The sequence below is a fragment of the Vitis vinifera genome, chromosome 7 (assembly GCF_030704535.1).
Source record: "Vitis vinifera cultivar Pinot Noir 40024 chromosome 7, ASM3070453v1".
NCBI classification, from domain to species: domain Eukaryota; kingdom Viridiplantae; phylum Streptophyta; class Magnoliopsida; order Vitales; family Vitaceae; genus Vitis; species Vitis vinifera.
In genome coordinates, this window is record NC_081811.1 from 5575091 (window position 1) to 5591932 (window position 16842).

The window sequence follows — 16842 nt, forward strand, 5'->3', positions numbered from 1 at the left end:
TCACCTCATTCAACCTCCTATAATCGATACACACCCTCCATCCTGTAGTGAGGCGTGTAGAGACATATTCTCCCTTATCATTTTGCACAACTGTAATCCCAGACTTCTTTGGTACAACTTGAGTAGGACTCACCCATGGGCTATCTGATATGGGGTAAATAATATTGGCCTGAAGTAGCTTAAGAACTTCATCTCGCACCACCTCTTGCATGTGAGGGTTCAATCTTCTCTGAGGTTGACGAACTGGCTTAGCTTCATCCTCCATGTAAATATGATGGATGCAGACTAAAGAGCTAATCCCTTTCAAATCAGCAATTTGCCACCCTATTGCCTTCTTACATCTTCTAAGGACTTCAAGTAGACAATCCTCCTCATGATTGGTAAGAGCTGAAGATATAACGACAGGGCACTTCTTGTCTTCTTCCAAGTATGCATACTTCAACTCTGTGGGTAGTGGCATAAGAATAAGCTTTGGGGGCTCCTCCTTAGCAGCTCTTTGCGTCTCCTCCTCATTGAACAAGGGTAGAATTTCTTTTCTCCTCCTCCATGGGGACAAGGTAGCAAGCAAATTTGAGGGTTTAGGTAACCCTTCATCAAGATCCCCAAAACTCTCAATCAAATCCTCCTACATTCTCTGATCACAATGCTCCTCCACTAAAGTGTCAATCATGCACACTTCCTCTGGACCTTCTTCTTCTTCCGGGTGGATATGCTTCTTGCACAAATGGAAGATGTTGAGCTCTAATGTCATGTTGCTAAACATGAGTTACATGACTCCATTCCTACAATTGATGATTGCATTTGATGTAGCTAGGAATGGTCTTCCAAGTATGATAGGAACATAATTAGTTCATTTGACAACCAGATCCGTATCAAGAACAACAAAATCCACTAGATAGTAGAATTTGTCAACTTAAACCAAGACATCTTCGATCATCCCTCTTGGAATTTTCACTGATCTATCTGCCAGAGATAGAGTGATGGATGTTGGCTTCAACTCTCCAAGTCCTAATTGCTTGTAGACATAATAGGGTAGCAAATTCACATTTGCTCCCAAGTCTAACAAAGCTTTTTCCACGCAAGTCCCTCTAATACTCACTGAGATGGTAGGGCAGCCCGGATCTTTGTACTTCAATAGAGACTTGCATTGTATTATGGCACTCACTTGCTCAGTCAAGAAGGCTTTCTTGTTCACATTCAATCCTCTCTTTACAGTGCACAAGTCCTTAAATTTTTTTGCATATGTTGGCACTTGTTTGATCACGTCTAGCAAAGGGATATTGACTTTCACTTGCCTCAATACTTCAAAAATTTCTGATCCATTATTAGTTCCCTTTTTGCCATGCAAAGCTTCCTTGATCACTATCCTCTCGGGTTCTTCATCCACACTAGACTCATGGTCATCTTTCCTTGCACTTTTCTCTTTTCTCTTTCCTTTCATTTCCTCACTCTTTTCTTTTTCTGCTACACTCTCTTCATCATGCTTTGGCTTGGACGTGGGCTGATCAACCTCTTTACCACTCCTCAAGGTGATAACTGCTTTGACTTCCCCCACCTTTGAAGATTCTCCCTCTTGAGACTCCACTTCATGGATACCCTTGGGATTTTGATGAGGTTGAGATAGAAACTTTCCTTTCTCTTGCACTGTGTTGAAGTTGGTAAGCCTTGAGATAGCGTATTGGACATTGTCTATCTTCTGAGACATATCATTTTGCATCCCATCCATCATTTTGTTCAATGTACTCTCTACATTGTCGATTATCTGATTCAGTTGAGCATTGATGGACTTCTGATCTCCCATAAAGTCTCCCATAACCTTGCTAAGGTTCACAATAGCTTGTTCAAGATTCGAGGCTTGCTGAGGTGCTTGAGCAGGTTGTGTGTATTGAGGTGGCTTTGGTTTCCAAGAGAAATTTGGATGGTTCATCCTATTTGAATTGTAGGTGTTGCCATATAAAGCATTGTTATTGGGCTTGAATTGACCAATAACATTTGCTTGATCACCAAACATCTCTCTCATTGCTGGAATTGTAGGACACTCCTCTACCAAGTGCTCATAAGATTGACAAATGGAACAAGGCATAGCCTGCAATGGTGTCTCAGAAATGGCTTGCACTTTTTGTACCTTCTTCATTTCTAGCTCTTCTAATCTCCTTGCCATAGCTGCAACCTTTGCCTTCATGTCCATGTCTTCATTCAAAACATACATCCCACCCTTAGCATTAGGTTGAGACTTCATTCTTCCCACCTCTCTAGCATTTGGTTCATCCCATCCTCTTGAAACTTTAGCCACATAACTCAAAAAGTCCATGGCTTCCTCCGGATTCTTACTCATGAAGTCTCCTCCACACATAGTTTCTAGGAGTTGCTTCATTGAAGAAGACATACCATCGTAAAAATAGCTCACTAAGAGCCATGTGTCAAAGCCATGGTGAGGACAAGCATTAATAGCTTCCATGTACCTCTCCCAACACTCATAGAATTTCTCATTCTCTTTAGCCGAGAAGTTCAAAATTTGCCTTTTCAAACCATTGGTTTTATAAGTAAGGAAGAACTTCTTGAGAAACTCGGCTTGCAAATCAGTCCAAGTTCGGATACTCCTTGGCCTTAAAGAATTAAGCCAAATCTTGGCCTTATCCTTCAAGGTAAAAAGAAATAAATTGAGCCTCATCAAGTTAATTGAAGCTCCTCCTTCTTAGAATGTATTACAAACCTCCTCGAATTCCTTAATATGCGAGTAGGGATTCTCACTTTCCATCCCATGGAAAGTAGGTAGGAGTGGCACAATGTGAGGTCGGATTACTAGTTGCTCAGTGGGAGGCACTATGCATGATGGTGCACTCATACGAGGTGGATGCATGCGATCACTCATGGATTGGTATGCGTTGAAATTATCCTCTTGACCATGTTGGCTATTTTGATCTTCAGGTGGAACATCCATGATGTTCAAGCACACTTCCAACTCAGTTTCTGGAGGAGTTTCAATCTTCACAAGTCTTCCCTCAATATCTCTTATCCAATAGGGCATGCACAATTAGAGATCACTGAAACAAAAACAAAGAAAACAAAAGAAATACAATACTAGGAAAAAGTTAAGGTTAGCTAAAAACTAAATAAAAGATAAGCTAAATATAGAAAAAGACAAATAATTAGTAAAAATAAAAATCACCAAACTTGTGATGAAGATCACAAGTATTCACCAAAAGTCATGTCAATGTACTTTGGCACCATCCCCGGCAACGACGCCATTTGATTCATTCCCATTGCAGTCATGCCATTTGATTCTGGGTCAAACAGGTGTTATCAACAAAATTTATAAAACCTAAATCACCTTACACTAGGGTAGCGTAGCTAACATAGTATAGTGGCTCTAAGGGATGGGTTTTCATCATACAGTTGACTTCAATGAAGGAAATAGAGTGGTGCTTTTCCTTATGAAAATTAGCTTTTAAAGAAAATAGAATTGCGGTTGCAAAGATTGATTTTAAGTTAAGCAAAAACAATAAGTGAAATTAACTACAAAGAAAAGGTTTCTTGGAGCTTTAGGTCACTAGGATCGAGTTCCTTAGGCAAAGGGGGAGATTATGGATCTTCTCCTCGCGTTGGGGATAATAACATAAAGGATGGTTATCTCCCGAACCGGTTTTATATTTAGCAATTAAGATTTGGTCCAAAGGTTTCATGGAAAATGATAGTTGCTTCCCATTAATGGCTTCAAACACTAAAGACCCTCACCTTGAACCACCTTCCAATGGCTCATAAATGATAACTAATAGACATCCATGGATTTAGCAATAAGCATCCATAGATTCCGAAAAGCTTACTAAGTATTGGCCATTCAAGGTGCTTTTAAGGGATTTAAAGATAAACCTTAAAATAAAAACCATTAATGGTTAATAACTACTTTCATTTAAAGCAAGGACAACTCTCATCTTTGCATTTAGGTCCTTCACCTATCTTCCATTACTCCAAGAAATGTAAAACCTAGCCACTCATCCCCTGAGAAATCATCCTCAAAGGTTGTTTTGCTAGAAAGAAAAGTGAAAACAAATATGAGAAGGAAAGGCAGAGCAAAAGCTCTGTATATTTCTTACCACGGGAATTTACAAGTGTTTAATGAAAAACATACATATCTATCTCCTTATCTTTCTCCTCTTATATATAAGCTACTTAAAAGATATATAAAAAGATATAAAAGAAAATATCTAGGTTGGTTACAAGGAGAAACTAGGAAATTACACAAAATATCTGAAGATAAAAATCTAACGGAGTCGATGCACACGAAAATTTCGCACAACCATGCGAAACTGCTGGTTGCTGGACTTCTTCCTTGCATTTCTTATTGGTTTGGCAAAGGGCTATGAAGTGCTCCAAAGCTTGGATTCTTCATGTATTTGAGCTTCAACTTGCATTAATTGCCATTGATTTCACAAGATTCTCCCTTTTCTTGGCTTGTTTCAATGATAAAAAAGCTACCAAAAACACCAAAACTTGCCAAAAATTGATTAGTAACCCTTGCTAGGTTCCTTAATGTGCCAATTGAGTTAAAAGGTATTAATTACTACTCAAAAGTATTTAAAACAATTAGTTTCAAGCTATAAAAGAGTACTTTTTGAGTAGTAATCATAAGCTCTCCCAAACTCCACGAGCTGCAACTGGATCTTTATTCAGATTTAGCTCTAAAGGAGCCCAATAAGCATGCAATCACACCAAATCATCTATGCAATGCATATTGAAAAGCGTCCCCTATCAATCATAATCTAAGACCACTTCTTGCCAAGGCAATGAAATTATCCTTCTCCAGATCTGTTAGTCTCCACTTTCTATATATAAAAAATAATAAAAAAATTCCTTTCCTTTTACTTTCAACCGTGATCTGCCTTTTTTTTTTTTAACAATATAAATCTTCTTTCCATCCTCCATTCAGCTGTGACCTCCTCTACTTGATGGCTCCAACTCTCATATAAAATTAAAAATAAAGTTGAAATAAGAAATCATATAATTGAAAATAGAATAAAATAAAATAGAAAATTAAATCACATGGCCACAAAAATCCAAGATGTCAATTCATGGAATTAAAAAATGAATGAATAAGTGAGTAAATAAACAAATAAATTCATAAGGGTATAAAAATAAATATTAGACGTATGTAATTAGAAAAAAATCAAGAAATTAAATTGATGCAACGAATTATAATAATTTAAATGTCAAACTCAAACTCTAAAAAAAAAAAAAAAAAATTCATTTCATGCAATATATAATCAAGCCAATACTCATCCTATCTCAGAAAAGAAAGTAACCAAAATCAAGAACACGCCTAAGTGGACTATGCTAAAACAAGTGTCCAAGTGACCTATTCTGAAAAAGTGCTTAAGTGACCTAAGTGACCTAAGGTGAATGTGTGCAACTTAGAAGGTGTCTAGGTGGATCTAAGCGGGTCAAGGTGAATCTAAGTGGGCCTAGGGTGGTGCCTAATGGACCAAGTGTATCTAAATGAAGCCTAATCTAAACTTGAAGGGCAACCAAGGTCGTAATGTGGAACTGGATAAACCCCTTAACCAAAGTCTCCAAAGTGGCTCAGAAAAGGTAAGCTACACGAGTAGTAGTAGGCCATCAAGGAACTACTATGGAGCACTAGAAGTGAACTTAAAGATATGTGTTAAAGGGACAAAATTGAGGGTCTATAGAGTCATTGGCAACACGTATAGAGACTCATGGTAAAGAGGTACATCAAGAACCGACCATTTATAAGAGTGTGGTTTCTACTTAAGTCACAACCACTCATAAGGCACCTAAGGTAGAGATGCCAAAGCCACGACCATTTATAAGAGTGTGGTTTCTACTTAAGTCACAACCACTCATAAGGCACCTAAGGTAGAGATGCCAAAGCCACATGTATTCAATGGTAAGAAGGATGCTAAGGATCTAAACAAATTTTTGTTGCACATGCATGGAGTGGTATTTTGAGGTAACAACACTAACTGATGAGGCTGTTAAGGTACACAAAACTCTCTACCTTACTAACATGATTACTCTATGGTGACGTCAGAGGTATGTTGATATAGAAAAAGACACATGCATTATAGACAAATAAGATGCCTTTAAGAGGGAGATTGATAGGCAATTATACTCGAAATATGTACCTTACCTAGCAAGAAAGAACATGAAGTGTTTCAAGCACATAGACTTGATTCATGAGTACATCAAGGAGTTCTCTACACTCATGCTTGAGATTCCTAAAATGACAGAGGGGTTGTTCAACTTCATGGACAACCTATAAAGTTGGACCACATGAGATAAGATGTTGTGGTGTCCAAGACCTTGCCATGACCTTGGTAGTAGTGGTGTCCTTAGTGGAGTATAAGAGGGGAGACTTCTCCAAGACAAAGCCATTATCAAAGGGTAACCATGCTAAAAGTGGGGGAGATAAAGGGCCGAAGAGCTACAACTCCTCTAAAGAAGGATTGAACAAGACCTCTAATGCCAAAGAAGACAAAGGCAAGTGGGAGGAGTTCACTCTTAAGACTAGTTGCTTCCTATGCGATAGTTCACACTGGACATGAGACTGCCCTAAAAGGAAGACCCTTAATGCCATGATTGATAAGAAGGAAAAAAAGCGATGCTCATATCGGGTCAATGTAGCTCCTAAATGCCTTTAAGACTAAGTCGGTGCCTAAGACTCCTCTTAACAAAGGATTGATGTACATAAAAGCCTATGTGAATGACAAGCCTACTGAGGCCATGGTGGACAAGGGTGCCATACACAATCGTCTTTGTGGATAAGGTAAATAAACTAAAGTTCCATGCATCCAAGGAAGGTCAATGGCTTATGGGAGTCAATTTTGCTACCAAGCCACTCTAAGATGTAGCATGGGGGGTTACCTTACATATCGACACTTGGGAAAGCAAGATGGACTTTATAGTGGCATTGATGGATGACTTCAATGTTGTGTTAGGGATGGACTTCCTATGCAAGGTCAAGATAGTGCGACTATCCTTTCTATGTTCCATGATATCTTAGAGAAGGAGACACCATTTGTAGTCCTTATGGTCACCAAAGGTATGCTCATAACCCTTTTGTTATCAGCTATGCAAGTGAAAAAAGGGTTAAAGAAGAAGTAGGTGACTTACTTGGCTACACTTAAGGAGGGGAACGCTTACCTAAGGCAATCAAGGGAATCCTTGATGAGTTTAAGGGCATGATGCCACTTGAGTTGCTTAAAAGGCTCCCTCAAAGAGGAAAAAAGATTATCAAATTGAGTTGGAGTTGGTAGTTAATCCTCCTTCCATGTGGCCATTTAGCTTGTTGAAGAAGGTAACTTCATAGATATATTCAAAATCATCCTCTACTTCATATCTATTCCATATACAATATATTTGTTATTGAGACTATATCTGATTATTCTAAAGTTTAAGGAAAAAGAAAAATAAGAAAAAGTATTAATTTCTTTTTCATGAAAAAATCAAGAGAGAAAATTAAACATTTAAAAGAAAAAGAAAATGCATTTTTTCAACTTTTCTTTTATTTAATTCTAAGCAAAGTGACAAGAAATTAAAACTATTTAGCATATTTCTCTCTTATTTTTGTGATATTTTTCTTATCTTTTCTTTATATTATTTAAACATAAGAAAATTACTTTCTTTTATTGTTTTATTTTTCTCTTTTTGATACTTTTTAAGAAACCAAATACCCTTTAAAAAAAAAAAGAAAGATTGAAATGATTAAACATTCTCAAGATTGAATTTGATTTAATACCTATTTTTATATTACTCAATTACCAAAACTTGTTGTGGACCCGCATTTCTCACGTGCGCCCCTACTCGATCGGCGAGACTCGCTTTTTATTTGTGAAAAGTTAATTTTTAGAAAAGTCGGAGTCGCCACTTATTTTATTTTTATTTTAAAGGGAAAATAAAACAAAAAATAAAACCCTAAAAAAAATGACTCCATAATTTTTAGAAAAGCGTGTCTTCGAAAAACCCGAGTCTAAATTCAGGGATCAGGTTACCTATTGGGAAGGTACCTTTAAAAGGTAGCACCCCTCTAAGCCCTATAAAGGTCTCTACTGACTAAATTGAGGGAAATATGGCAATTAATTGATTAATTATAGATACCTAGGTAGGTTAGGTGATCCCGAAAATATAGCATGCCAATCACAATCAAATCATAATAAAGGAAGGTTAGGATGCGTACCCGGACCGCTTCTCAAGCGCTATCATAAAACATCAGAGTTAGTATAGAAGTATAGCACCCAACATGTATTTAATCATAGCGAATCTAGCATACATCTAAGCACCTAAGGATTATCAAATATATGCATATTTCACAGTGGCATGATTGTTTACAAAATTTAGAAAGTAGGTGATAGGGGACGTACTTAGATAACATAGATAACTTATAATGCGCTTCCATAAGACATGAGGGGTTAGATAATAAATAATGAAATATAGAAATCCTAGCATGCTCGTTATCTAATTAGCATAGCAGAAATTATCAAAGTATATGAAAACACTAATTATTACACTCATCTTGTATACAATTCCTAAAAAAAGATAGACATAATTTCAACAAGTGACAAAAGTGGCAACAAAAATAATTTTTGAAAAGATTTTCTTATGTAGGGGTTTCACCAATTCCCCAATCGATATACACGAATTTAGCTTAGAATTATCCCATTTATTTGGGACCACAAGCTTTGATTCGTGTTTTATTCAAAACTGTGATTTTATTTGAAAGATGTGAACCGATCAAAACATGGTTGCACATTATTTTAAAAAATGAGATTTTGATTCTAAGAACTCTAAATGAATTTTTGAAAATAAATTTTTAAAGGGATCTTTTAAGAAAAGTGTTGGATTTCAAAATAAAAGAAATTAATTTGAAAACGACAAGACATAAGGAACAAAATACCAAGCAAAACAGAAGTGATTAAAATCGCAAAGTAGAGTTTTTGACAACTGAGAAAATTGAAGTGGTGGGAATGGAGGTCAATCTTCACTATTTTCCAATGGCCTCCGAAAAGTAAATTTTACCATAGACTACCAAAGCAATGAACTATTCGAACTTAGATCATATATGCTAACGATATACCCACCAAGAATTAATGACTATTTTCGAGAAACACATCAATTAAAAATAACAATAAAAAATTAGCACATGATCAATCAAACACACAAACGTATCTAGATTGGTTAAAATGGACGAAATTAAGTCAAGGCAAATGTGAATTTTCAGTCATAAAATTAATTTTATTAATAAGCTAATATTATAGAAAATACCTAAACTAAATAGATGAGTGAAGCCAAATCAGAGTAAACTAAAAGCATGAACTTTCAAATATAGAATCAATTTTATTAATGAATTAAAACTATTAAAGTACCTAAACTAATCAAAATGAACCAAATTAAATTGAAGCAAGCTAAAAAAAAAGTGAGCTTTCGAACATGGGATTAATTTTATTAATAAACTAAAATTATAAAATTACCTAAACTAATTAAAATGAACAAAATTAAATAAAAGAAAACTAAAAGTATGAGCTTTCAAGCATGGAATTAATTTTTTCAATGATCTAAAACTACAAAAGTATTTAAACTAAATCGATGAGTTAAATTTAACCAAGGTAGACTAAAAGAAACATGATTTTTTTTCACATAAAATTGATTAAACCAAAAAGTTAGAAACTCACAAACACATCTAAACTAAAAGAAAAATCAGAACTAAAGTAAATTGAAATGAAAAAAATAAGAACTTTATCATGTAGAATTAATTAAACTAATTATATAAAAAAAAACATCTAAACTAATGAAATAAATTAAAATTAAACTAAAACAAAATTTAAAAAAAAGAAAAAGAAACTTGCCTTCAAGAATGCATATTGCTGAATCTGTTGTAGGAAGACCACTCTTGGATGCGTGCCGTTCTTTGCGTGTTTCAGAAAATCATCTCTTAATGTGTGGCTTATGTGGCGGCCATCTTCCTCTTTCCATAAGATACAATTCCATAAGTACCCGAACCAAGTTCTTTTATGTATTCCAGGTCAGAATTTTATTTTATTTTATATAATCTGCAGCACTCTAGTGGCTAGAAGAGAATAAAATATGGCCTGGTTGTGTAGTTGACAATGATGGGAATTGGAGGATTCATCGTTTTCAAAGATGTATGGATGGATGGGCTGCTGTCCAGATGGTTCCGTCAGTGAGTTCAAACAGCCGCCTCTTTGCTCTCAAATCTCCTTGCACTGATCCCTTCAAAACAGCCCCTCTCACACTCTCTAAACTCTCTCTTCGGATCATCTCAAACAGCAACTCCTCACGCTCTGAAAATGCGGACTGATCTTTGTGCGAACAGCAGCCTATGATCCCTTCAAAATACCTACTAATCTCCTCCCAAACGGCATCCTCAAAGGCTATAAAAAATCCCTCATCTGATCGCTTCAAACAACAGCCTCTCATGCTTCAAAACGCAGGCTGATCCTTTCCAAACAGCAGCCTCTCACGCTTCAAAACGCAGGCTGATCCCTTCCCAACAGTCGTCTCCTATCCCTTCAAAACGCCTCCTCCCTTTTTTGCATGTGAGTTGACTTTTGTTTCTTTCTCCGAATTCCCCTTGCTCTCTTTCTTGCAAAATACAGTCTGTCTCTTCAATATGCCACCTCAATTCTTCCTAAAATATATCATCTCTTTTCCTTTTCCGTTTAAAATATGCTTTGACCCAAAACACTACTGAAACCTCCTTCCATCATCACGTGATTTTTTTTCCAAAAGACAAATTACATTACCTTCTTTGCTGCTCATCATTTCTTTTTTCATACATAAGCTGAATCTTCCCCATAACATGGCTCCATTCATTTTTTTCCATATGTCTACTCTTGGAACCAATATGGTAGCTACCCACTCCAAGCTTCACATCATAGGCACTTTCTTATCTTTCTATTGGTGGACTTCCTACAAAATTTCGAAGTTAATAAAGTAATAGTAATAATAATAATAATAATAATAATAATGAAAACGTTTAAACAAAATTATTAAATTAAACTAAATAAGTAAAGACAAGTATTATGGAAAAGTGATAAAATAATAGGAAAATAAAATAAATGAAGAAATATACAAAATAATAAATAAAATAAAATAAACAAAAATATAAGGGTAAAAAAAAGTTAAGCAATGTGATTTTACAAAAACGAGTCTTGCAAGTCATACAAGCTATGCAATCATGCAAACCATGCCCATGCAAAAAATGATCTAAATGGGCCTAAGGTGCCTAAATGGGCCTAGGGTACCTAAATGGGTCTAGGGTGCCTAAATGGGCCTAGGGTGACTAAGTGGGCCTAGGGTGACTAAGTGGGCCTAAAGTGTCTAAGTGGGCCTAAAGTGATGCCTAATGGGCCAAGTGTACCTAAATGGGCCTAGGGTGCCTAAGTGGGCCTAGGGTGCCTAAAAGCTATCCTAAAAAAAGCAAGAAAAGCCTAAGTCTAAGTTAGGGCTGCCAAGGGTCACAATAAGAGGTCAGATAATCCCTCAACCAAAGTCTCTGAGGTGGTTTAGAAAAGATAGGCTACACGAGTATTAATGGGCCACCAGGGAATTGCTATAAACGACATATGCGAGGAAGACAAAATAGAGGGTCTACACTTGTGCAAATCCATGGCTATTTATATGATTTGAAAATTATGATATTTAATTAAGAATCCTAGAAAGAATTATCCAAGTTGACCCACATGATGCCCTACATTTATATACATATTGTAAATCGTAATCACTTCCCTCATTTTGATGACTTTTATATATGAAGACCATGTTGCCGTGTAGTTGTCAGTAGATGACTTGATTCATTCCCACTCGGTCCAACCCTGAAAAGGTTGGCCTAGTCAAACCATCTTTCTCAGAAAACCACAATGCCACTAGTCAACCGTCACCAGGGACTACAAAGAGGAAGGCTAACCCCTTTATAAATCAACTCTCGATCCCCTTAACTCTCACATTTCAGAAAAGATCCAGAGATAGAAAAACAATACATATAAAACAAAAACGTTTCATTCCTTGTTTGAAAAATGGGATTCACTTGTAGGAAAAGCCTCTTCATGATGCTATTTACTTTCCTAGTTTTCTTAGGTTGGAGGATCGGACAAGTTGAAGCAGTGAGGCCTTTGCATGGATGGGCCGAGGGAAATGATTTGTTGCCTCAGTCCCTACAGCCGGGTCCGGTGCCATCATCTAGTCCTAGTCCGTGCACACATATCCCTCGACAGAGTGGAGGCAGGTGCGCCTTGAATGAAATGAATGTAGCTGGCCGTGTCGGACTTGCGCCGCCTGCATTTCCCAATTTTGTGATAGATGTTGCTGTGGCTTCTGTTGCTAAGGATAGCCATGCTCAAGATCGAAGCTCGTAGGCTTGGCTTTGGAGTTGGGCTATTGTAGATGACAAATTGCCTTTTTTTTTTTTTTTTTTTTTTTTTTTAATTTTAAATCCATATATACATATATTTTGGGCGTGTGTTGGAGCGACCAATTCGGAAGAAACGAACAATGATGCATCAAAGGTCATACCTAACTTCAAACTCTAATTTTTTTAAGAACCCTACCCGCCTATGACGTATAAATTAAGTCTTAGATAAACCAATGTTTTACAAGCATTAGAATCAAGTTTGAATTTATTTACCCATTCAAGCCTCATTGTGGATGAAAATCTTTGTAAAGTTATTATTGATTTGGAAATCAAGTCATAGAAAAAAATCCATCCCCAATAAAAATATGATGGTTCATAGACTATTTTTTTTAATAATCTTTTAATGACATTATTAAGATAAATAATTTTGTTCTTTTTCTAAACAAAAAGGTGTACATTAGCTCACGCAAGATTAGTAAGAGTGCGTTTGGTAGTGATTATTTGAAATGTTTTTAGTCCAAATTTTTTAAAGAAAACGCTTTCACAAAAAACATTTCAAGTAAAAATACTATCAAATGCACCTAACATCACTTTTAAAGACACTAAACTCTTTTGAAGGTTCATTTTTAAAATTTGAAATAGATTATGAAAATAACTCATGAAAGCCCAAATTATTCTTAGAACTCGCATTCTACCCTTTATTAATGCAAAAGATACCAAAGAATTACTTTAATCTTAAATCAATTAATGTGAAAACAAAATAAATAAACATGAAAATAATATTAAAAATATATTTCAAATTTTGAATTAAATATTTAATTATTATAAAAACCAAGTTTATCGTTTAAAGTTTTTAAGGAACGAAAAAGGGGTACTATTCCTAAATTCTCTAAACATTCCCTCTTATATGTTATATTTCTTTCCCAAAACTCTTACCTATTTTTTGTGATCCTTTCTTGCAATTCTGCCCTAAAAATATTGTAAATGATATATTTATATACAAAATGGAAAACTCATAATTGATTAAATTTTGAAGACGTCTTTCCTTCATTTCTCTTTGCTCATGATTGACAAAGAAAATGGATGACTAAGACACTGTTTGACAAATCAATTTAACGATCGACTTTATATAATTTCAAAACTTAATTTAAGTTATTATTAGATTAAGATATTGTTTGATTTCGTTTTTGAGAAGTCAAAAACTCTTTTTTAAAAATCAATAAAAATTTTTATGCATGTTTTATTAAATTTGTTCAAACAACTTATGATTTTATTAATACAAAAAAAGAAATATTACTTTTTATAGAGACAATATTTTTACTTTCATATTTAGTGAAACTTTTATAATGCTAACACTATTTGTTAACCCAAGGGTTCTCCTAATCAGGTTTTGATGATAACAAACATGGTTAAGTTACTAATTAGTTTGAATTGTAAAGAATCTCAGGTATTAATTTGGAAATTCATCAAAGGACCTAATGGATGCAAGATCAAGATGTTTGGAAGACCTTCAATCATAGGAAACAAATGTAAGATGAATGCATGGGTGCACTTAGGTTTTACATATCATTTCATGCATATTTCAAAACTCGGTTTATTCTTTAAAGTTACTGTTTCATTAAAACCCGAGTTTTATCAAATGTACGTTAGGCAAATCGTTTCAAAATTGACATATTAATTTACTTAAAGACCTTGCCTAAGTGTTATAAGAGAAAAGAACAGAAAAAGATAGGTTTTCGGGGCTAAAATGGTGAATTGGTCGAGGCACTAGCCAATCGGCTCAACTGGCTAGGGTACTGGTCGATCGGTTCCCTTTGCCCGATCGAGGTTCGGTCGAGGAGTGCAAAAAATATTCTCTCTCTTCCAGTAGCCTTCCCTTTCTGGTCAAGGTAATTCCCTTCCTGGTTGACATTCGGTCGAGGTCCGATCAAAGTAACGGTAACCTGTCAAAGCATTAAATGCTCAAACGACTAATAAACCGGTCGACCCCTAGCTCGATCGATTGAGGTTGCTTTTTGTTTTTCTTGCCTCCCGAGGTTAGAAACCTATAAATAGAGAGCTCCACTTCATTTATGAACAAGAGAACACCTGCATTTATTTGTCTACCCACTTGTTCTTGCCTTAAAGCTCTCATTTCTTTCTTGGTGCATTAAATTTTCACTTGCATATCCTTTAGTGCACCTTTGTGATTCATCCTAGCTTGGATTTGTATTTGAGCTATTATTGAGTTAAGTTGAGGGATTCATTCTTGTCAAATTGAGTGTTAAAACCTTTAAGTGAGTTGAATCTTGAAGAGATTGTGTAAGAGCCCATTGGAGCCAGAATCCAAGTGTAAAGGAGATTAGAAGCTTGGTTGAAGCTTCACGTAAGTGGAACCCTCAATCGGTTAGGAGGTTGAGGAGAGTGGATGTAGGCAAGGAAGTGCTGAACCACTATAAAATCTGAGTTTGATTTCTCTAACTCTATCTCTTTATATTTGCTTCTCGTGTGCTTGAATTTGTTGTGTTCAAAAAGAATTTTAAAAACCCAATTTAACCCCCCTCTTCGGTGTTTTTTTCATTTAAGATTAACCTTTATTTTCTCACTATTTTTTACCAAAGTTAAATTAAATTCAACTTAAGTTATTAAGTAATAAGTATTAAGTTTTACCAAACCCACTTTAATGTTATAACTTAAAGGTAAAAATAATTTTAATCATTAAATCAAAATAATTAACTTATTTTAGATAATTGATTTCTTTTTGTCAATACACACATCTAATGAGAATATCTTGTATGTCAATGCCTCCACGTTTGTGATTCATATAATTTTATAACTAAATATATTATTGTTATTTTACTATTCTATAAGACATTTATCAAATAAATTTATTATTTAATATTAATAAAAGTAAATATTAATTTAAATTAAAAAATGTAAATATAAGTTGAAATTAATAAGAATAATGTGTCAATTTGATGATTTAGTACAAATGTTAAGTTAATTTTATTGAATAACCTTAATACTTAAAAATATAAATTAAATAATAAATTTTAAGTTCACAATTTAAAAATAATTTAAATTCAATTCAACTTAAGTTATAAATAAAACATATTAAGTTTTATCAAATATTTTGTAAATCATATAATATTTGAACAATTTTATGCATATGAGAATAGGATTGCAACTTGTGTCGGTCCAATTTGTGCCCAGTGTAGGGTTCGAGTTGAAGGATAAACTTTGAATAAGTTAAGGTTCGACTTGGGTTGGAAAAATATCAATTAAAAAAATTAGGGTTGGTGTGGGTTCATGATTCGAGCAATCTACCAAAACCCGAACTTGCACATAATTATTAATTATAAATTGAAGCAAGTGGAAAGTTATATATATCTTGCCATAAAAATTTCTTAAAATTGCAGACAGACCTGAGTTCCCAGGGAATTGGAATTTGATAATATATCGAGTTTTCATCTAGTAAGAAGAGTAAGGGGTAGATTGACCCATATGCATGGAGATGGAATGTTTGCATGGTCACAAGCCAAGAGACAATTAACAGTACCTGTAATTCCAAATGATGGTCTTTTCTCTAGAAATAGGCACATAAACACATACCATATATATGTCTCATATGCCACCTCAATGTTTGTTTCCCTTGGCTGATCATCAAAACTCACTTGATTAAAAAAAATAAAAATAATCAAAGAAGAAATTAAAATCCATCTAACTTAGACTTAAACAAAGTCAGGAGAGACCAAATTTTAAGTTGAAAAGGAAGTCAGGAAGATGAATTATCACAGAAGTCAAATTTCAAACCATAGTTTTGTGCGATAACAGCGGCCACCTATGACTCCATGTATCTTTACTTGAGCTATGTTGGGAAACTTTAGAATTGGGTTTGAATCCATTTTTAAGTCTTCTACGCATTCGACCCTCACTCTCCGTTTTCTTCCTCTCTTTTTTGGATCATATGCTGAGAATGAAATTACCTTTGAAACCTTCCGTTGATTTTTGGAAGTCAAATAAATAAGAGAGCATAGTCAATGAAGGAAAAAAAAATATTTTTAGACGTTCAAAAGATCAATGATCATCAGAAAAGAAACAAGCAAAAATTTGTTCATCATTCAATTAATTTTCTTCTTTTTATTTTTGTATCATGAAGCGTACAAACTCCAAATGGTTACAGAACAAATCAAGAGCCAAAGTAATACACAGAAACGCATAGAACTCGTACATGTTATTCATTGAACACAAACTTCATCAAAAGATGAAAAATAAAATACAGATACTAAAGCCAAAATGACCTGCAAATCAGTTTATTCAGATGACAAACACGACACTAAACTATGAATACTTGGAGCTGATGGCCTGTAAAAATGTCACTTGTGCATGGTAGCCTTGACAGCCGGAGCGGTGGCATGTGCTCTTGCAGGAGATGCAGGCGGGTGTTTGCAAGGAGGGCCTCCAACGGGGGTTTTCCC